Source organism: Corythoichthys intestinalis, chromosome 18, assembly GCF_030265065.1.
Source record: "Corythoichthys intestinalis isolate RoL2023-P3 chromosome 18, ASM3026506v1, whole genome shotgun sequence".
Classification (NCBI taxonomy): domain Eukaryota; kingdom Metazoa; phylum Chordata; class Actinopteri; order Syngnathiformes; family Syngnathidae; genus Corythoichthys; species Corythoichthys intestinalis.
Genome location: NC_080412.1, coordinates 15709952 through 15734726, shown reverse-complemented (window position 1 = coordinate 15734726; position 24775 = coordinate 15709952). Strand labels below are relative to the sequence as shown.

General features: G+C 37.5%; 1 protein-coding gene across 2 annotated transcripts in view; it reads right to left on the bottom strand.

The window, feature by feature from the left end:
• Positions 1–24775, bottom strand: part of srrm3 (serine/arginine repetitive matrix 3) — a 125697-nt gene that overhangs the window by 73266 nt on the left and 27656 nt on the right. The window lies entirely within an intron of this gene.

The following is a 24775-nucleotide window of genomic DNA, read 5'->3' as shown; positions in this document are numbered from 1 at the left end:
AGCGGCACCTTAAGGCTCGACTGAAGTTTGTTGCTGATCACATGGACAAAGATAAGACCTTCTGGAGGAAAGTTCTGTGGTCAGACGAAACAAAAATCGAGCTGTTTGGCCACAATGCCCAGCAATATGTTTGGAGGAGAAAAGGTGAGGCCTTTAACCCCAAGTACACCATGCCTACCGTCAAGCACGGTGGTGGTAGTATTATGCTGTGGGGCTGTTTTGCTGCCAATGGAATTGGTGCTTTACAGAGAGTAAATGGGATAATGAAAAAGGAGGATTACCTTCAAATTCTTCAAGATAACCTAACGTCATCAGCCCGAAGATTGGGTCTTGGGCACAGTTGGGTGTTCCAACAGGACAATGACCCCAAACACACATCAAAAGTGGTAATGGAATGGCTAAATCAGGCAAGAATTAAGGTTTTCGAATGGCCTTCCCAAAGTCCTGACTTAAACCCCATTGAGAACTTGTGGACAATGCTGAAGAAACAAGTCCATGTCAGAAAGCCATCAAATTTAATTGAACTGCACCAATTCTGTCAAGAGGAGTGGTCAAAGATTCAACCAGAAGCTTGCCAGAAGCTTGTGGATGGCTACCAAAAGCGCCTAATTGAAGTGAAAATGGCCAAGGGACATGTTACCAAATATTAGCGCTGCTGTATGTATATTTTTGACTCAGCAGATTTGATCACTTTTTTCTGTTCACCCATAATAAAGTCATAAAAGAACCAAACTTCATGAATGTTTTTTGTGACAAAGAAGTATCTGTTCCAATCACTCTATCAGAGAAAAATCAAGAGTTGTAGAAATAACTGGAAACTCAAGAGAGCCATGACATTATGTTCTTCACAAGTGTATGTAAACTTTTGACCACAACTGTATGGCTGTATGCTACAGGCTTCCTCTGGATCGACAATATCACTTTAAAGATCCACACTTGAACCAAAATCGCAGAAAAACGCTTCCTCCTCCATTGGGCTGAATTCTAAATCCTCTGAAATCGCGACTCCGCCGACGTCATCACCCAGATGGAGGCGCCAGCGCGCTATACTGACAGGTGGAGCTAAACAGCAGATTAGGAAACTCATTTCTCAAAATATGATTTCAATTCCAATTTATAATGCTATTTAAGATTTTTTTTATGGTGTCACAGGCACTTTAATGACATAGCTCTGTATTGCCAACAGCTAATAAACTAGCAGTTCAGCGTCAAATTGGGATAATAAAACACAAGACAAATCAACACAAATAGAAAACCTTAAAATAACTAACAAAAATCATTAAGGGGTTACAAAACAAATGGTTAAAATAACAAGAACATACCATTTATGGTTCTGCATTGGCGATGTGCTTCCCTTGCAACTCAAATGACGACTAGCGAAAATAAATAATTCACTCACTGAAATTGCCAACAACAAAAAAAGTTGCTGCAACAATACATTTATGTATATATTTATATATTAATTTACATATTTTGTATGCCTGTTCACCAGTTTAGTGGGCTGCTGCCCAAAAGAGCATAGATGCTACCAGTGCTGTTGTGAGTCATGCATGTCTGGATGTAGCCTGAATCCATGCTTGTGTTTGTAGTGTTTATACATCATTCTGATGTGCAGCTCAATTCAAGCAGACATCCTGCAGCTTGTCATAACATATTAACTTCGTATAACAAAATTGTGCACTTCTGGTCTGTTGTTTGGTATTTGATTTTATTTCGGGGGTACTCGTAGTCTAATAACATTGCAGGTGTGCACTTCAGGTAGTGGGGGAATTTACAGTTGCTTTTTTTTCTTTTTTTCTTCTATCTCATTCACTGACGTTGACACACATCCGATCATTTGGCTCTTTTTATACGCCTGCTGTGAATTTAAATTAGTCAATCACAAGTAGACGATCAATCCATTTGAAATGGACGTCTAGTGCAGTCAATTGCACCCGAGTTAAGAGTTCATTCTAAAGAGCAGCAAACATAAATAGGGCTGCAGCTATATATTAGTTGAGTAGTAGTTAGTATATATAGTCAAATAATCTAATAACTAGTTAGTTCGAATTATTGAGTAATCGGATAAGGAAAATTTAATGCGTTGCAGAATCAATTTTAGGAGATGTTACACAAAGGCTTGCTCACATTGCACTTTCAAAAAAGCATTAAATGCAAATACAAAATATAATTCCCGAGTGTTTCTTCAAACTATGCAAAATTGCACTTTTATTTAAAAAAAATTAATTAAAAATGCCTGAGCTTAGCCTCAAACAGTTTAAATGAATAAATAAATGGGGATCAAAGTATTAAAACAAAACAAAAAAACAACAACAACAATTGGCTATCTTGCATAGCATATGTCCGCTATCTTAAATGCTATAAAAAGCCGTTTTTTTTTTTTTTTTTGCAACGCTCTGAACAAATCATTCAAGCACATATTCCCACAAAAACGGCTACATATACCTTTAAACTACAAATGCACTAAAAAATATATTAGCTCAAACAAAAACTTTGCTTATGTTGGACCTATTTGGTGCTGGGGACATTTGAATTTACATAACACCTATTGATATAGTAATAAAATCACATGAGTAGACGACATGTCAGCCAACCTATCTACTTATGACAGGCCAACAGCAAAAAAAAAAAAAAAAAAAAAAAATGTCGCACTTCAACAAACAGGCAGTAGGAGTCCCCCTCGTTTATCAAAAAAAAAGCCATTAATGTTCTACTTACGTCTTTGGAAAACCAAGGTTGCATTGTTGTAGGTTTTCAAAGCTGTCGTGGCTGAAATGATGAAAACAATGAGCCGATTGGGGACCTGTATGCATGCTAACAAAAACGGTCCAAACCTTTGCAGGAGAAGTTTTTTTTTGGACCACTCCTAGAGTCTCGAGTCTTCCTGTGAGTAATTCATATCGCTACACATCGAGATGGCATGACGAATCCCGCGAGTAAAACCCAGAAAATGTTTGCAATATATGCCGAGGATAGCGTGGTGCTATATTTCCGTGTTCAGAGTGGTGGCGAGGCTTCCTGGAAGTTACGTCATGAGGTAGGGGTCGGCAGGACGGCGCGTCCCTCGTTGCTATGGTGTTGCTATGGCCATAACTCAAAAACTACGCGGTCAATTATTTATTTATTTTTTTTTATGTGACTTTTTGAGAGAGCGAATGACGCATTTAATACAATTAAACTGAGTAAAACACTTAAGAGCGAAATCTGAAAAGCTCTTCAGTTCCCCTTTAACATAACAGGGAGCAGCTGGATTCAGCCATGTTAAATGAGTTATGTCATATTCACTGTTGCCACTAGAGGGCAGTGTATCCACCCGAATCAATAAAACTAAATGCAAACACTTTCAAAACCAACCATTACAACGCCACTCTAATTAAACCAGTGGTCCTTAGCCTTGTTAAAGGTACCAAACCCCACGAGTTTCACATGTGCATTAACCAAACCCTTCTGAATTTAAAAGTCTTTTTTTTTCTTTCTTTCTTTTTAATTCAAACCAGATAAAGCTAAGCTAGCTGGCTAAGCTATTCAAATTTCAAATATTTATTTCACTTTTAACCTGTCCTGTTCAGCTGCTTAGACATGGAGAATATGAATCTGAGTGTCCTTATGGTCTGAACAGCTTTGATGTATCACATGGGAGTTTGATATACTTCCATTGTGGTTGTTCATCATGTCTACATTCTCATTTTATCCTTGCATCATATAGTATTTTCATAGTGTAAAAAATGACGCAAATGTTTTTTTTTTTCATTATGTACGCGGTGCACGCTGCCTGTAGGTCTGTTATCCTTCCTTATACCAAGTGTGAGTCAACCTTCCACTGAGCAAACCAGTTTCTCCTCCCATTAGAGCTAGGGGTTGAAAGAAATGGAATAAAGCCTGTATATTGGAGACAACCCAGTCCAAAACATAGTCTAAAACGACACTTGGCCTTTAGTCACAGTATGAAAATAGGGCCCTGTGTGTATGAAACTTCACCGAACCCCCTAGACTTACTCACTGAACCCCTGTGGTTCAATCAAACCCAGGTTAAGAACCACTGAATTAAACGAATACTCAAAGCAGCATTTTTGATTCGAAGCTTTTTTACTAATCGAATTACTCAATCGTTGCACTACTAAACATAAAGCTGGACTATCAGCCCTTTCAACACTGTGGTTTATCACATTTGTGCAAGACTGCATGTTTGGCGACTGAATCGCTCCATATAACAGGCAGAAAACAAACCATTATCACCACATGCACGCACACAAAGATGACAGGCTGTTTGACAAGAAAAGAAAATCCCCTCCCAACATGGTCAGATATGGAGGCACAAGGCTACTGTTAAATCCCTAAGGGTGTCACATCATACTAATGGAACTGTTATTTGTCACTGTGCGACAAATTGACAAGGAATGCTTCTTTTCTTGCGCCGGGTAAAAAACAGAAGATCAGAAAGGGGGCTGAGGGAGTGAGTGAAAGCAGAGTCCTCTGCAAGGATTGAAGGTTATCTGCAAGTGCTGCATTAATGGGGGCAACAATCTATCTTTTTCTTTTTACAGGGCGTAGACAAATTCTTTACTTGACCATAACTCAAATGCTCATTTATGGTTCAATTCTGAAAAAGAGGTGCTAAACCAATCTTATTTGTGAGCCATTTTGGAGTTATGGTTTTCTTCAAAGGTCCATTATGTTCACCAACCAATATAAATTTTTACTCATTCGGCTGCCATTGACGGCCTTGGATGTCCACAGTCAAAGCAGATTGGACATCAAGTGTTATCAATGGCAGGTAAACTAGGGCTGCCAAGATTGATTGCCTAATCAATTAGCAAATGATTCGTTATCTTATTTGATAGTCAATAAACGGTTTAGAGACATTGTTGTTGCCTCCTTACATTTTTCCCCCTTTTTTTGTTCATTTTTATTTACCGTATTGGCCTGATTATAAGACGACCCCCTCTTTTTCAAGACTCAAGTTTGAAAAAAGACTTTTTGAACACCAAATTAATTTTTATACAGAAAATAATTACAGTACATCCGAAACAAATGATTATAAAAATGTATTTGAGAGAAAAAGCATTGTATTTTGCCTCATTCAAATCTTAATATCTGAACATTTAAATATGTAAACTAAAGTGCAATCACATTCGTAAATGAATGGCTTCTGGTTTTTGAAATGTAAATAAACCAATCTATTGTGATAAAACAACAAAATTTTAATAACTGCATTAACCATCAAAGTGAAGTCTAACTGTAACTGTAGTCTTGAAACAAATCTGAACAAGGAAAAACAGTGCAATAAAATAATGCAAACTGGTTAAACTTCAGAGTAGCTGAGATCTGTCATGACAGAACATCGCTTCAATGATCTGGTGCCATCTAGCGCCGTGAATGGGGAGAGTAGCTGAGATCTGTCATGACAGAGCATCGCTTCAATGATATCTGGCGCCATCTAACATCGTGAATGGATATACCGTCTAGAACACGAATATAAGACGACCCTCTCTTTTTCAGTCGTATTTCAATGCAAAAAACACCGTCTTATATTTGGGCCAATACGTTACTTTGAACACGGGTAGGAAACAGAAACTATTATTTTAATCTTTTTTTAATGTAAAAAGAAAAACATCATTAATTATTCATTTTTATCTTTACAATTTTAATTTTAAAAAAAAAAGGAGAAAATCTGTAAGCATTCTGCTTTTCATTATTGGGTGTGATTAAAAAAATCAAAGGAAAATCTTAGTAGACAAGTTTCCAAGGTACTTCCGTTTTACTTCCTTATGTCTGCAAGCAACTTCCGTTTTAGGATTTCTCCATTCAAAACAACAGTGGAGCTGGAGTAAAATTACTCATCAAAATCCCTTAAAAAAGACAATTTGGAAATACCGCATCCATCTGCCATCACCACGACAGGGGAGGACAACATGTTCCTGAAGGTAAATGTGGAACCAAGCTTGTGCCAGCACAAAGACCGGGTGTTTTCGTAGCCATGTTGCTGCTGCGTTATGGAAGGTATGTTCTTCCTATCCCTGCATTTTGATACGTCCAGAGCTAAAAAAATACTAAAGTTAAAATGTTGCGCACAAAACGACTTCTTGCCTTTGATATTGTTATTGCGATGATGATGCAATCATGATGAGCTTTAATATTATTTACTACAACTACTGTATCTGCTGCTAGCCTGTTACTAATCGGTACGTGTAGATGGGACAATTATGGCAACGTTAAACGCAAGTGTTACAAGTTTTTTTAAATTTTATTTACAGTTGGAAAACGCTGTTAGGCAAAGGAAGATAAGTTACTGTGCTTCACAGCAACACTTGCTGTACGCTGATGGACATATATCAAGATTACATCGTTCTACCTGGGGTGGCTCGCTTCGTGGCGGACCATCGGCTGGATCCCGAAATCCAACTACGGACTTTTTAACTGCAGCAACTTTAAGACAGGCTATCGGAGCTGGAATTACCGAGGACAGCGGGAGAAAGCCTGTCTGGATGCCGCCGACGGTCTGCCTAATGTCGGGTGGAAATATTAGCCAGGCTCTAAAGCCGCTCCGGAGCTCTGCTGTCTGATATCACATTCTCGTATGCTATTTTTCTAATAATTTCATAAATTGTGATATATTGACCTGTTTTGCACATGCAGCAATCATTTTAAATAAAACAAGAAATGGAATCATGTTGTCCAAATGTTTTATTGCAATCAATATCTGCAATAAAAAAGAATGACATACTATTTTTGTTTATATGTACTGTACATACCTTGTCGTATTTCCTTGTAACAACAAAATCAGTGTAAGCTCTTCTGCATTTGGCAAATGTAATATAATCTGGAATTTCACCTCATTTTGGTCACTCAAGTGGCCAGCATATCAATCTATATCTCACGTCAACACAGGCTAACAGGTTATTATAATTTTGTCCACGAATGATCATCGAAATCATAAGAACAATCATACAATCTCATCTACGTCTCATCTACGTCGTGCTGAATCCATTTTTGGAGATTCCGTGGGTTCCTGTGGCTTGATTTTGCAGTTTTAACTTCGTCAACACACCGCTTACTTCAACCGCAATTCATGTTGTTCTTTCTTAACCGGAAGTTCTGAGCAGACATTTTCCAAGATAGCGCTGCCCATATTTCTCTCAGTAAACTTTTCGATATTTTTTTTTTACCTTATTTTTTTGTATTATTTCATGAAAGAAAAAAAAAACAGGAAATATCCTACATATTCTGGAATATGGAAATTTACGTACGTTTTTTTTATTTTAGCAAGAAAAGTGAAGAATTTCGCAGGCCACATAAAATGATGCTTCAGGCCGTATTTGACCGCTGTGCCGCCCGTTTGACAATCCTGTTCTAAAAGATATCAATTGATTTGTATCAAACACAAGGCAGTAATGTAATGTTAATTGGTCTTATTCGAATGTTAGTGGTACAGAGACATGGTTGAAATGGAACAAAAGCAGTCTTAATGGCTTGTTTAAGTGCATCCCATTTTTTGACTGTCACTGTCGAGACAAAAAGCAGAGATGACTTGAAGCCTTAAAGGCATTTTCTTCAATTAAGGCCAACTCCTAAAGCTCCAATCCCACTCTGCCCAACCCCCATTGTCCTTTTGTCAGAACACGCTTCCTCATTCTGGGCTTCAATGATTGAATTACAGTCTTTGAATGACAGCCATATTGGCAGGGTGGAAGAAAAAGTGTCTTCACCTTGACTGAGAATGGCAAAAACGATATCGTGTTGACCTCTTTACATTATTGTTATGGGGAATGTAAAACCCTCATTCGAAAACATTTAAAATTTCAAATTTTCAAAATGTTACTTATCTTAGTTTTTTGTAAATTTCAGATTATTAACACATCAAAAATCAAGCCTCACAAAGGTTATGCCAGTTTTTGGCAAAAACGTACAAATCCGCCAAAATTTCACAGAGTGACAAAGTGGTACGGGATTGCCCCAAAATCTTCAGAAAGCCACCCAAAGTCAACAGGAAGTGACCTGTAAATGCCCTGAAATCAAATGCAAATGATCCAATATGCAAAGGAAGTGACTCTGAAATGCTCTAACATAAACAAGGAAGTGGACCACAATCAACTCATTGCTTACCATCTTTCATTTCCATTGAAGGTGCTAAACCTCCAATACATTTTGACTGGGAAGGGCTGAAGCACGAATCCTAGTCAAAATGAATTGGTCCAATACATTTTGACTGGGAGGGGCTAAATAACGAATCCCAGTCAAAATGAATTGGACGTGTTTTGCCGTCAATGGCAGCCAATGAGTTCAATGCGTACCCTAGGGTTAAACTTGTTTTAAGATTTCTTTGTATTTTTTCTGTCTCTTAAAAAAAAGCAACTTTACAAGTAGAAATGTCATAAAAGTGAACATATTTAATGTTTTTCTGAAGTCTAGCACACAATTACTAGTGGCCATATTTTCCCACAGGGCTTCAGAGTGCCATTATTGTAACAGAAAAGGTAGAAAGAGAATCTCAAACGGTGCAAATCGTTTTCTTATTCCTCCGCTTGCAGGCTTTATGTGATTGAACTGAGAAAGTCAGTCCAATAAAGTCAAGACCTGCAGGAATTGGAAGCCTATCTCAGCTGACTGCAGCACTAAAAGGATGTTGTCCTTCTTTGCCCTCACTGATGCACTTATGCCAGCGCAGCATTGTGGAGAGCGACAAAATCAGCCGCCTGATCTAAGGTGACACCTGTCAGTTAAGAAGATCATTTTTAGAGCGAAATCATCCACCGCATGCACGGTGGCCGCTCCATGAAGAAATTCATTTCTGGACTGTCTACATCTGTACTAATATTTCCAACAATTTATAACAAATAACCTTTTCTTGTCATTACTGGCAGCAAGCACCCGTCAGGCAACCTTTAGGCAAAAAGAGGATCACCCGGTGTGAGACGAGCACAATGCTGGTTGATTGCCGACGTCCTCTCTGACACTTGGCTGCAGGAAAATGAAGATACAGTAGCTTGAAAAAGTATCTGAACCTTTTGGAATTTCTCCTATTTCTGCATAAATTCACCATCAACTGTGATCTGATCTTTGTCAAAATCATGAAGATGAAAAAACTGTGTGTGCTTGAACTAAAAACACCCAAAAATTTATAGCTTTTCATATTTTAATGAGGATAGAATATAAACAATGAAAGAAGGAGGAAAAATAAGTACGTGAACCATCAGATTTAATATTTTGTGGCCACCCCTTTGGCAGCAAAGAATATAACCAGACGCTTACAGTAGCTGGAGATCAGTCTGGCACATCGATCAGGACTAATCTTGGCCCATTCTTCTCTACAAATCTGCTGTCGTTGAGTCAGATTCCTGGGATGTCTGGCATGAATCGCAGTCTTTAGGTCCAGTCAGATTCCTAGGATGTCTGGCATGAATCGCTGTCTTTAGGTCATGCCACAGCTTCTCAATGGCGTTCAAGTCTGGACTTTGACTTGGCCACTCACGAACGTGTATTTTGTTCTTCTGAAACCATTCTGAAGTCGATTTACTTCTGTGTTTTGGATCATTGTCTTGTGTCCAAGTGCCTTTTTGCGATCATTAAACGAGCAGTACACAGCAGTGGCTTCCTCCGTGGAGTCCTTCCATGAACACCATTCTTGGCTATAGTTTTACATATAGTTGATGTGTGCACAGAGATATTGGACTGTGCCAGTGATTTCTGTAAATCTTGAGCACACACTCGAGGGTTCTTTTTTACCTCTCTGAGCATTCAGCGCTGAACTCTTGGCGTCATCTTTGGTGGATGCCCACTCCTTGTGAGAGAAAGCAACAGTGCCAAACTCTCTTTATTTGTAGACAACTTCTCTGACCGTCGATTGATGACCAGCCAGACTTTTAGAGATGGTTTTGTATCCTTTCCCAGCTTTATACAAATCAATAATCCTTGATCGCAGTTCTTCAGACAGCCCCTTTGACCGAGCCATGATGCACATCAGACATTGCCTATGATCAAGACATTTCTTACCAGGTGTGTGTTTTATGGTGGGCAGGGCAGCTTTAAGTCCCTCATCAGTGATTGGGCACACACCTGACTTAAAGTGTTTGGTAAAAAATGGTTTCAATTGCTCTTTAAGTCTCCTTAGGCAGAGGGTTTACTTACTTACTTACTCATCTGTGTGATTTTAACAAAGCTCAAATGACATTTGATGGTGATTTTATTCATAAATGTGAGAAATTCCAAAAGGTTCAGATACTTTTTCATACTTCTGTAAGTTTTCACAAGCCACTGCCTTTTCTCTTGGTTGAGTTAAATGATTTGTTTCATATAATGTAAAAGATCTTACAGCACAGGCAAGGCAAAATTATTTATATAGCACAATTCAACACAAGGCAATACATCATTTTAAGTTAAAGGTTAAAAAAATGTGTCACCCTGATAGGTCAATTGTGATCATGAAAAACATTTATCAAACAGTTGTGAAGGCACAGTCTAGCAGTCATGAGGTACAAACAAGAAGGTCACCCTTTATAAGACAGGTGACTAATTTTCATAATTTCTTATTGTGGATGAATGAAAAAAATTAATTTACACTATTTTATGCTGTTTTTTTTTTGTTTTGTTTTTTTGCCAAAAAGGAAATCTAGCAACCTATTATTCAATCGATTATTCCATGAGAAAGAGTTAGTTTCTATCTAAAGTTATTACTTGTAGTGACCGTTTCTCGACAACTTAAAAACCTCATAAAGTATTGGCGTCCACGTATATGGAATATTTGGGATACAAATGTGTATTCCATGACTCAAAATGTGATATCTACTTATATGGATGCCAGGTCTCAAATATTGTTTCATTATTATGTGTTTTCATTTTTTATTAAAAAAAAAAAAAAAAATGCCTGTGAATGCCTATCCTTCCTCAATATCATTTCATAAACGTCCTTTTAGTATGTCCGCTGTCAACGTGGGAAATTTAATGGAACAAAGACAAAAATGCTTTTCCTGTAGCAGTTTACAAACAACCACCTTTACAGGATATTTATTGTTACAAAATATAAAGGGCCAAGTTCCCATTTACAACTGTCAGCTCTAATAAAATGATTTTCTGGCACTCTAGCATGTTTATAACATACTGTAAAATTTGATTCTTTATATTTAAACTGTAACTGCAACATATGGAAGCACCGCAACACAGAATAAGCAAGGTTATGTCACCCAGAGAAGGACTATTAACAGTAGCGAACATCAACCTGCTTATGGGATATTATTATGATCTCATTTTTTTTCAGAAGTGGACAGGTGGCCCGGAAATAGCAAACTATTTATGAGCCCATCCCTTACATCTGCATTCTCATTAATGCTCCTTGTAAACAGAAAGAAAATCATTCACTCATTGCCTGCTCCCTAATTACTGCAGTATACTGAATAGGGATGTGTATGCGTTAGAATGTATATTTCACTCATTAGTCTGATGAAAGTAAACACTTGTCAAGCTCATCGTCACTCATTAAAAGTTGGGTTTTTCCATTTGGATATTTATGAAAACATTAAGGAATACATCATACGTCTTAGCTGAGTACTTTTTAGAATTTTGTCAACACAATAAAAGTGGTGTTTATGAAGCATTTAAGGAGGAAATTTCAAACATTTTGACCAAATGATCTCATCATCTCAGAATCTATCAGTGAGGCTTAGGGCTCATTTTGCGATAAAAAGAAAAAAAGAACCACTAATTTTCATCCGTGCTGTGATCGGTTCAGGTGTTTGATTTACGTAGAGCAACTCTCTACGTAAATCAAACAGTTATTTCACGTGCCAAAGATAATACAATACAATGCATTGACACCATGTTGGTGTAATGCCCATGGCTTATATCGCACTTTTTTCCCTCCAACTACTTTTCAAGACACACTATGGGGCGCATAGAGGGCCCTATACGGTATAGGGGAAATTGTAAACTTGCAATAAATTCTATTAGCCTACAAAATAGCTGGCTCACCAAGAAGGGCATTAATTAGTGGACAGTGAGTGATTCCATTGTACTGTACTGTTCCATAACCAGTATACTACATTTGGACCTTAAGATAGTGATACAAACATTAAATAGTACTTGCTGACATATTTTTTTAATAAAGCTTATACAGAAGCAATCCTTAAGGGGTTTTTGTTCAGAGGCAGACACAAAACGAATATAGAACCCAGCGTGAAGGGATTGGGTGAGCAGTCTTCTGAAATTGCCAAGCTCCATCAGTGTAATAATTTTCAGCAATTGCTCATATTAACATCCACTTTGCCTATAATGGATGGCTTTACTTCTGCAATTTAGCAATTATTGAAATGCAGTAAATTTATTTTCAGTGGCAGTGAATGTATCAGGACTAAAGCAGGAGCAGGAGCTTTTGGCCCCAACGGCCCCGCTGAGAGGTACCATAATATGCATAGTAAATGCAGAAAGATGAGGGGCAAAATAGATGCTAATCAGAATCGTAACCGAGCAGGAGATGAATAGGAAAGATGATTAATTAAATGAGGTAGGATGTTCAATAATTATATTTTTGTTTGCCAGAGAAAATTTCTATCTAATTTTGATTGATAAGGTTTAGGTATTGTTAAGAACTACCAGATTTTAAATGGATTTAAATATTTGGCTTCCAGATATGCAGTGGGCACCAAAGGAGCCACTTTTTTCTTCTTCTCACTTAGCGCACACATGTGATTTTTTTATTAATGTGTACAATACTCAGAGACTCTAAGTAGACTTAGTGCTCGGCAGGCACAACTCTATTATATTGTGTTGTGTACAGAAACAGTTGACACAATGCATAGATATTAAATGATAAATATTATACAGGAACCTACATTTAAAAATCACATATACTTTTGAATTAAAACTGTACCAAGAGTAAAAAAATAAAAAAATAAAAAATCCCAATCATGGGCAAAATTCATTTTACAAGTTGTGTAAATACCTCTATGACTACCATAAATTTCGGACTATAATCCGCAACTTTTTTCCCTCATTTTGAATCACCCGGTTTATAGTCCAGTGCGGTTACCGGTAATTGTTAATTTATTGGTTTAAAGGCTAACACTTAATTTGACAGTGGCGTCATACGACTGCCATAAGACTGTCATAATTATGATTTGATACTATCATGGGCATTAACGAATGCGTATGACAGATGTCATAAGTGTCATCTGGCAAATTATGTCACTAACTCCATTTATGTCCAGCTCGGATCTTTTACATTCAATCTAAAGTAAGATAATTTGCTCAATGACACAAAATGGTATCTGTCATAAGCATTTATTAATGCTCATGGCAGCATCATGTCATAATTATAATGGTTTTATGACAGTCTTGTGTCGCCACTATCAAATAAAGTGTAACCAAATACCATAGCTAGTAGGGGTGTAACGGTACACAAAAATCTCAGTTCGGTACGTACCTCGGTTTTGAGGTCACGGTTCGGTTCATTTTCGGTACAGTAAGAAAACAAAATGCAAAATATAAATGTGCTAGTTGTTTATTACACACTTTTGTGCTTTCAACAATAGGAACATTAGCCTATAGAAAGCTAGAATTCTGCTCAAAAATTAGCGGGTATTTAAAGATAATAATCCAACAACAATTTGCCTGTCAGACCCCGCGTATTGGTCAGCTTTCTTTCTAAAAGAAAGAAAAAAGAAGTCCTGTGCTAAAGAGAAAAGCAATCCCAATGACAAAGATTTTTAACATGTATTTTTCAAATGTAATGCCTCAATGAATCTTTTTTTTGTTGCTGTTTTTTTTTTTTTTTTTTTATGAACTCTTTTCAAAAGCTTTATTGGTGGATTTTCTCAAGTTAAAGCGCCACACAGAAATTAATAAATTTAATTGTGTACGCAGGAGCTGTGTATTATTCTTATTATTTAATTACATGTGTTTTAACTCATTTCAATTTATTTTATCTAAATGGGCTAATATTTATTTTATTATGTGTTTGTATTTTACAAATGTGATGTATTATTCATTTATATTGTATATTTTATGTTGTATAACTTTAGTTCCTATGTGAATATTAGTTCCTACTTGTTTTGTTGTGGTAGGAGGGTTTTGTATTGATCACGGGGCCGTGTTGGTTATTATTATAGCAGAGAAGACAAGTGTAAATCAACAAAGACAAGACAACTGTGCCCCGATCTACCACTCAAGAGATCTGATGGACTCAAAAAGTAGGTTACGATTGCATATTAGTTTGAAGATCGACCGGATCCACCGTATTTTTACACGAGTGACTTCCGGTCTGCTAGCTAGTAGTATTGACGCAGGAGGGCCGCATCTCGCGTCAAATAATAAACTCTGCCGTTCTTTTCGCGTGCATCTTGTTGAGCCGCTTCTGGGACCCGTCTAACACGCGGCCACACTGCGACTGGTGTGCATTGGCTGATTGACTTTAACGGCCACGTTTCAATGCGTTCTCACGGCGGCCACGTTGTCGCGCCGTTGACGTTTTTTTTACTGTCCTACCGTGTTGGTCCTCATTATAGTAGAGAAGACGGAGTAAATATAATCAACACAAAGAAACTATAACCCGATTGACTCACAGCCTTGAAAAGTAAGGATTATATTACGTCAGAAACTCGTTCGGTACGCGTCCATTCCGAAATGAGCACCATGTACCGAAACGGTTCAATACTATTACATGTACCGTTACACCCTTAATAGCTAGCGATTACTGAAACAACTGGAACAGTAACTGAAGAAATAATCTGCACAGAACATTGTTATTTACATCTGTAGCGCTGCAATGCATGCTAGGAGGCATGTTGGACGACAACAGTGTCGACAGCAGGTGGCAGCAGAGGTTGACTCTCTCCCTCAACGGAGCAGTGATGGTCAAATGAAGCTTCTTGAAGCAATGAAGCTTTGCAGGCAATTGGTTCAAAGATTCATGGTGGTTCATTTGGCTTTATGACAGTCTTATGATGCCGCGGTCAAACATCCCATAATACAGTGATGATAGCTGTGACCTATAGTCCGGTGCGGCTTATCTATGAACAAATGTCGTTTTCGTGCCAAATTTGGTGGGTGGCAGCTTATAGTCAGGTGCGCCTTATAGTCCGAAAATTACGGTAAATTGCTTTTGACATTTTTTAATCTCAAACATAGCCACCTAATTTTAATGAAAACTGATTAACTAAACTTCATATCCTACATTAATTTATACTCCAATTTGTGCGAAGTCATTGGCTGCATTTGGCTGCGATAGATGTCATTTCAACTGGGTGTGCTAGCTGCCATTAATTCATTCATCATAAATGAGTTTGAAAAATATTTTTAGATTTTTTGATTAATTTGTCAGTGTATGTGTTTTGGTGTTGTTGTTACTAGAAGTACGTGTCTGTCATAACTCATTGGCTACAGTTGTCTTTAAATAATAGTCAATAACCTGAAGACAGTTGAGATCCAGCTTGCCCTTAACACTAATGAGGACAAGCGCGAAGGAAATCGATGGATATATGAAAGTAATATTTCCATATTGTAAAATACAATGTCAGATGTCTTTCTCCTGCATTTCTCCGAAGTAACCTACACATTCAATTTAAACTTAAATTGAGTAGAGATGTTCTTATGAATTGAGCATATAGCTGAGGCACCACTAGTCTGAAGGGAAAAGAGACACAAACTAAAATGTCTGCCTATTAATTCTTTCAATGTCGTTTACAATTATAGATATCTAATCATGTATTGTCCAATCATCCTCCCGCTGTGAATTTATTATTTTGTTTGTTTAATTTCTGATTGAACTGAAATCGCTCTGAAAAAGACGTACATACTGTACGAGGCAGGATTTCCAAGTGATATGAAAAAAGACCCTGGCAATTATCGCTGCTGGCTCTAGCAAATGAATACTTCCGGATGTGAACAGAATCTAAGACATGAGTATCGACTGCAAATTGAAACGAGATGATGTGCAGACAGGAAGACCGTCAGAGGGCGAGACGTGATTGTCAGTGAAAGAGATACCAATTGATTTATGGAGCGTTGTGTCAATAGTCATCTCAGATCTTCCATGACCTTAACATCCACGCATCCTCACTGTTAAGGGTAAAGTCTGATTCACATGCACTGAATTTTGAAAGTGTGTTCTGACTGCCTTTATATGTTTCAAAACAATGGCTATCGTTTTGATTCTAAGATATCCTACTTCCCTTAATGCCTACAAGGTGTTCATTCAATAAAAGAAAGTGCTGCTGATTGACATTTCTTTTCTTGTGGGCAAAGCGCTGATATAAATTGTGTCAATGACTCATTTATTTTCTTTAAACAAACTAAACAATAACAATGTTTAAGGAGGAGGCAGACTGTAATGAATCAGTTTTCTTATCAAATAATTGTTCATAAATACAATCTAAATCTAATTTCAAAGCACACTCTCTTGTATGACAATTTACAGTGTTGAAAGGAGACTCTAAGCTGTTATATAAATGGGTTTGTGTGTATGGTTTCTTTATGAAAAGAAAAGAGACTACCATCTAACAATAACTCAAGTGCTAATATGCTTCTCCATAACACAAACAGACACTTAAGACACTGATAAGTATAAACGCTAACTAGCTTAGCACTTGGTACTAAGTAGTAACGTCTCATCAACAAAGAATACAAACAATACAATTAGCTTCATTGACTCACCTCTGACAGAGGCACACTGGATCTAACATTAAACACAATCTAACTCTTCACACTTCATAATACTATTGATTCAGCAACCCAACCTGACTGTAGCAGTGAACTCTCTCTCTCTCTCTCGCTCTAATCACTGGTGTGCGCAGCCTCACATTAAACACAAACAAGGACCCAAACGGAACTGCTCATAGATGCCAGCAAAAATCGCTTATCAAAATAGGTGGCAACTAATTTGATAATTGATTTTAATTGATTTCATCGATTAGTTTTTCCAGCTTTACTGTCATCTTATATATACGAATAAAGGTTGCAACACTGACTACAAACAGACCATACAAGTAGGAAGTGGCTGTTATTGATTGTATTTTTTTGGGTTGTTTTTTAGGGCAAATTGATGAATATTATGGGGAAAGCATATCTGAATGAACAAATGGTGTTTTTTGCAATTTGGTTTTATTATATGGAAGCCAAACAAATTTTCATGGTTCAGGAGGAGCTGCAAATCCAATGGCAAGAGAGCAAGGAAACCAAAGACAAACAGGGAGCTCGAGCTACAACTTAGGGTCTTTATACAACCATCAAAATATCCAAAGTACAAACAAAAGGGAGAAGCAGTGAACCAAAATATTAAGGCGCAAATGAAACTTACTTGTGGCATGGGGCAAACATAGGGTGCACACATAACCTGACAAAGCCTAAACAAAAACCAGTTTATATCACTAAATGTAGAAGGGAAGCTAATCGGCAGACAATAGGTGACATGGACCATTTACAAGAGGCAAAGGAACTAAGACAGTTTTCGTTTGTTTTCTTCGATGGGGAAAAAAGTTGAGAAGTTTCACCTCCTCCAGCCATCATGTGGGACAGGTGACTCACTGAGACTGAGCAACCACCGGTGGGGGAGCGTTGAGCCTTACAGCTGCAAGAGAGAGATTTCTCCATGCATTTCTGGGACATAAAACATATCTTAATACCTTAGGAACGGTATGACAAATTTTTTTGCGGTTTTGAAACCTTGACGTTTTCATACCACGGTCTACCTTGAAACTGGTTATCGGCACATGTTTATTAGGTATTGTCTCATATTTTTTTTTAAATGATTCTCCATTCAGTGATCTAAAATCAGTGAAATAAACTGTTTCAGGTCAATGAAGAGACTAAACCAATTTAGTGTCAAATGATGGAAGAGACAAGGACAGAGAACGATGTACTGTAGGTCATCTACTCTGCATACATCCCTTTCCACTACAGGGAGAAAAATCCACGTCACAAACACCTTGAAAAATAAAAAATGAAGGTGAGATCAGTCACTTCTCCCTTCTGCTAGGCGGCTTCTGTGTTGTTACATCTAAATAATGCCGCACTCCTGTTTCAGAGAGCATGCATCAAACATCCCCCACCACGGACAAAGAGTGATAACATAAGACAAACCCCAATTCCACTGCGGACATCCCACCTCTCTTTAGCAGTTCAGATTTCACATATCCTCCAGCCATCTGTCAAGCAAGGGGTACGTGTTTGTAGGCTCTGAAGCGGCCACAGTAATAGCAGACGCCACTGAACTGCCTCCAGAGACGATACAGGCATGAATATAAAAATGCGCTAATGCTTTTTGCCTTGCAAAGGCTGGATGTTTATTTTTAGGGGTGAAGATGTGTCGGACTAAAGCAATGTTTCCGAGCTAATCAGTGTTCAAATGTGTTTACATGCCAAGGGAGGGAGTCGATATATGAGAAATCTTCAAAAAGCAGAAGCTTCTCTAATCTGCAAACTAGGAGAAGGATTAAGACAGTTTTCAGAGGAAGCATCCTGCTATAATCCTAGCCTCCATGCAATTAAAGTTTGTTTCCATAAACCGACTCTGGAAGTAGTGCTGGATCATATCTGGAAACAGATAAAGTTTCATGTTACATCGAGTAACCACTACAGTAGAATAAATAAAATTTAAAGCAGCATATTTTATGATATTCGTCCTTAACATTCATCCACCCCCCCCAGTCAAAATGGACTGGGACAACTGGCACCACCATCGGAAAAAATGTGACAGTAACAAAAAAAAAAAAAAAAAATACAATTAAGCGATAGTTATGAGGTAGATATCCGTGAATTTTTTACAGACACCATTTTTTTCATTGTGACGTCATTTGTTTAAAAGTTCAAAATATGCGAGTAAATAATTTTTAAAGTGTTTTTGAAATATTAGACATCAATTAATGATTCTAAGCTAAACATGATATATATATATATATATATATATATATATATATATATATATATATATATATATATATATATATATATATATATATATATACAGTGCCTTGCAAAAGTATTCGGCCCCCTTGAGCCTTGCAACCTTTCGCCACATTTCAGGCTTCAAACATAAAGATATAAAATTTTAATTTTTTGTCAAGAATCAACAACAAGTGGGACACAATCGTGAAGTGGAACAAAATTTATTGGATAATTTAAACTTTTTTAACAAATAAAAAACTGAAAAGTGGGGCGTGCAATATTATTCGGCCTCCTTGCGTTAATACTTTGTAGCGCCACCTTTTGCTCCAATTACAGCTGCAAGTCGCTTGGGGTATGTTTCTATCAGTTTTGCACATCGAGAGACTGACATTCTTGCCCACTCTTCCTTGCAAAACAGCTCGAGCTCAGTGAGGTTGGATGGAGAGTGTTTGTGAACAGCAGTCTTCAGCTCTTTCCACAGATTCTCAATTGGATTCAGGTCTGGACTTTGACTTGGCCATTCTAACACCTGGATACGTTTATTTTTGAACCATTCCATTGTAGATTTGGCTTTATGTTTTGGATCATTGTCCTGTTGGAAGATAAATCTCCGTCCCAGTCTCAGGTCTTGTGCAGATACCAACAGGTTTTCTTCCAGAATGTTCCTGTATTTGGCTGCATCCATCTTCCCGTCAATTTTAACCATCTTCCCTGTCCCTGCTGAAGAAAAGCAGGCCCAAATCATGATGCTGCCACCACCATGTTTGACACTGGGGATGGTGTGTTCAGGGTGATGAACTGTGTTGCTTTTACGCCAAACATATCGTTTTGCATTGTGGCCAAAAAGTTCAATTTTGGTTTCATCTGACCAGAGCACCTTCTTCCACATGTTTGGTGTGTCTCCCAGGTGGCTTGTGGCAAACTTTAAACGAGACTTTTTATGGATATCTTTGAGAAATGGCTTTCTTCTTGCCACTCTTCCATAAAGGCCAGATTTGTGCAGTGTACGAGTGATTGTTGTCCTATGGACAGACTCTCCCACCTCAGCTGTAGATCACTGCAGTTCATCCAGAGTGATCATGGGCCTCTTGGCTGCATCTCTGATCAGTTTTCTCCTTGTTTGAGAAGAAAGTTTGGAAGGACGGCCGGGTCTTGGTAGATTTGCAGTGGTCTGATGCTCCTTCCATTTCAATATGATGGCTTGCACAGTGCTCCTTGAGATGTTTAAAGCTTGGGAAATCTTTTTGTATCCAAATCCGGCTTTAAACTTCTCCACAACAGTATCTCGGACCTGCCTGGTGTGTTCCTTGGTTTTCATAATGCTCTCTGCACTTTAAACAGAACCCTGAGACTATCACAGAGCAGATGCATTTATACGGAGACTTGATTACACACAGGTGGATTCTATTTATCATCATCGGTCATTTAGGAAAACATTGGATCATTCAGAGATCCTCACTGAACTTCTGGAGTGAATTTGCTGCACTGAAAGTAAAAGGGCCGAATAATATTGCACGCCCCACTTTTCAGTTTTTTATTTATTAAAAAAGTTTAAATTATCCAATAAATGTTGTTCCACTTCACGATTGTGTCCCACTTGTAAAATCTCAACTTTCTGGGGGAAGAAAAATTTTGGACAGGAGTGCATTTTAGAAAAAAAAGGTTTTTTAAACAGCAAAACCCTATCTGGAAGCGAGAGCACGCGAGAGCAGAATTACAGACGCCATAACTTTAACGAGATATTATTGCATACTTACCTTGTTTTGGGGGGATTTTATGGGTGAAACATGGTCATATAACAAGGGTCGCGATGCAGAAATCGCAGACATCAAAGAGTGGTCGAGATGTTCTTTGTCATTTACTGTATTTACCCTTTTAAACATTTTTTTTTTTTTTTTTTAATTGTCTTTGTTTGGATCGATTATTTATCATCTAACATATCGGGGAAAATGCGACAGTAAGAAAAAAAAATACAATTTAGCGATAGTTATCTGTGACTTTTTTCAGATGCCATTTTTTTTATTGTGATGTAATTTGTTTAAAAGTTTAAAATATGCGAGTGAATAATTTTTTAAAGTCGTTTTTTGTAAACAAAATATTAGACATCAATTAATGATTCTAAGCTAAAAAAGACATTTTGAATAATAAATATAATTACTTACCTTGTTTTCATGGCTGGGTTGAAACAAAAGCGGTTGCGCGACGTCTGTAAACGGGGGTTTCCAGGGTAAAATGGGCAAATTAAAAATAGTTTGGGGACTTAATGCGCCATGAATCTGCTATGGCATATATATATATATATATACTGTATATCAGTGGTGTAACGGTACACAAAAATCTAGGTTCGATACGTACCTCAGTTTTGAGGTCACGGTTCGGTTCATTTTCGGTACAATAAGAAAACAAAATGCAAAATATAAATGTGCTAGTTTTTTATTACACACTTTTGTGCTCTCAACAATAGGAAAATTAGCCTATACAAAGCTAGAATTCTGCTCAAAAAGTAGCGGGTATTTAAAAATAATCCAACAACAATTTGCCTTTCAGACCCCACGTATTGGTAAGCTTTCTTTCTGAAAGAAAGAAGAAAAAAGAAGTCCTGTGCTCAAGAGAAAAGCAGTCCCAATGACAAAGATTTTAACATGTATTTTACAAATGAAATGCCTCAATGAAACATTTTTTTTTCTTATGAACGGTTTTCAAAAGCTTTATTGGTGGATTTTCTCAAGTTAAAGCGCCACACAGAAATTAGTCAATTTAATTGTGTAAGCAGGATGTGTGTATTATTCTTATTATTTAATTACAGGTGTTTTAGCTCATTTCAATTTACTTTATTTAAATGGGCTATTATTTATTTTATTATGTCTTTATATTTTACAAATGTGATGTAGTATTCATTTATATTGTATATTTTATGTTGTATAACTTTAATTCCTGTGTGAATATTAGTTCCTAATTGTTTTGTTGTGGTAGGAGGGTTTTGTATTGTACACTGGGCCGTGTTGGTTATTATTATAGCAGAGAAGACAACTGTAAATCAACAAAGACAAGACAACTGTGCCCCGATCTACCACTCAAGAGATCTGATGGACTCAAAAAGTAGGTTACGATTGCATATTAGTTTGAAAATCGACCGGATCCACCGTATTTTTACACGAGTGACTTCCGGCCCGATCGTAGCTACAGGAACTAGTATTGACGCAGGAGGGCCGCGTCTCACGTCAGATAATAAACTCTGCCGATCTTTTCGCGTGCATCGCGTTGAGCCGCTTCTGGGACGCATCTAACACGCGGCCGCACTGCAACTGGTGTGCATTGGCTGGCTCACTGCGTTAGAGTCTGCGGGCATGTTGTCGCGCCGTTGACGTTTCTGGGTTACTGTCCTACCATGTTGGTCCTCATTATAGTAGAGAAGACGGAGTAAATATAATCTACACAAAGAAACTGTAATCCGATCGACTCAAAGCCTCGAAAAGTAAGGGTTACATTACGTCAGAAACTCGTTCGGTACGCGTCCGTTCCGAACCGAGCACCACGAACCGAAACGGTTCAATATTATTACATGTACCGTTACACCCTTAATATATATACATACAGTATACAGTATATACAATAAAAAGAAGTCTGTGTGCAGCTTATATAATAGAGTTAATTTATTTTCCCCTCAAAATAACTAATATAGCCATAGCCATTAATATCTAAACCCCTGGCAACAAAAGTGAGTACACCGCATGGGAACTACATACATCCCTAAATGTCCAAATTGAGTACTGCTTGTCAATTTCCCTTCATTAGACCTCCGAACTATTTTGAATTTGTCCATTTTACCCGGAGACCCCCGTTTACAGACACCGCGCAACCGCTTTTGTTTCAACTCAGCCATGAAAAAAGGTTAGTAAGTATATTTATTATTTGAAATATCAATCATTTTTAGCTTACAATCATTAATTGATGGCTAATATTTAGTTGTTTTTTTAATAATTATAATTATAATTATTATATAAAATTATTCACTTGCTTTTAAACAAATTACGTCACAATGGAAAAAAAAAAAATAGTGTCGGTAAATAGCTCACGGAGATCTGCCTCATAACTATCGCTTAATTGTATTTTTTTTTTTTTTTTACTATCGCATTTTCACCGATAGTTTAGATGATAATCGATCCAAACAAAGAAAATTGGAAAGAAAAAAAAACTTTACAAAGGGTAAATATTTGAAAAAGAAAATCTCGACCGCTCCTTGATGTCTGCAATTTCTGCATTGTGATCTTTGATATATTACTGTGTTTCACCCATAAAATCCCCAAAAGTCCGGCTGTGGCTGTCTTGACACTCTGTGAGACATGTTACACTGAGTTTTTGGATCAAAACAAGGTCAGTACGCGATAATATCTCGTTAAAAACATGGTGTCTTAATTATGCTCTGTCATGCTCTCACCTCGAGTTAGGGTTTAGGGCAGGGTTCTCCAAACCGGTCCTCGAGGGCCGCTGTGGGTCCTGGTTTTTGTTCATACCGATCAAGCACAGACCCTTTAACCAATGTGGTTTCTACTAATACAAGCAGCACCTGACTGCAATCAACTGCTTACACTTCTAAAACACCAGATTGGTGAAAAGGTGTAGTCTTGTTTTGTTGGAATGAAATTCTGCACCCACTGTGGCCCTATGTGGAATAGTTTGGAGACCACTGGTTTAGGGGTTTAATTTTTTTGTCTTTTTTTAAAATGCCCTCCTGTTCAAAATTGTTCTTCCCCATAAAATTGAAATTTTAAGCTTTCCAATGATGTATCACACATGCATATAGGACAACTTTGAAATTTAGCCAAATTGGGGGTCTCAGACCTCAGACTTCAAGTCACCCTAATAGTGTTTTCCACCATAAATACTAGTATATATACTGTATATAATTAGACATTATGAAAAAAATGACGAAGTAAATAAATTGCTATATTTCTTTTTCTCTCGCTCTTATTTGTGTTGTCAGCCCCTAAATAGTCATAACCTAACAAAGAAAGATGCTTTCTCATGGAATAATCTACTAAATAAGTAGCTGTTAGATTTCACCAAGGCAAAAAACAAAAACTTTATTTGGATATATTTTTAATCATCAGCAATAATATACATATATATGTACTAGGATATACTGTATATCAGGTGTCAGCAACCTTTTTGGTGTGGCGTGCCACTTTCAAATTTTCTTGTCAATCAGTGTGCCACACCAAGATTAATGACGCACATCTGAATTTTTATATTCAACAGAGCTGTAATTTTACTCCAAAGAAAACAACATGAACATACGTTGAAATCTTACAACTACCATTCTTTATCAAATAACTAAAAAAATGAATGTATATTGTAGAAAAAATAAAAACTTGAGCATCATCTTATGTAAACATATCACACACACACAACCCAGCAAGAAAACGGGAACAAGCGTGATTCTCAGTGCAGGTCTCTCACAGTACAGAGCGGGCTGTTTTAACCTTCAAAGTCAGAACAGACTACTTTGTCTTGTTCACTAACAGTGAATTCCATGCACAATTTTAGATTTTATATAACAAATACAAAAGATGCCTACCTTAATGTGATCCCTGGCCCTGTTTTCCATGAATTTTCATGTTTTGTCGCATAGTTGCGTTTGACACTTGTTGTGTGACACACACACACAACGCTCTTGAGGCATAATGCACAGAGCTAGCGGAAGTAACCAGCCAACCAGTTGTTACCGGCATCCCCAAGGGGCCGCTGTCCCCGACAGTTTGACCGGCTTACTAGTTAAGGGTGAGAAAAAGAGAGGCAGCGAAACAAGGTGTTGAGAGATAGAGTTGTGCGAAGAGCGCCTTGAAAAGTGGCTGTGTCCCATGATGGTTTTAGTTTTGTTAATAAAAGTCTCCAGCAAAATGCCATC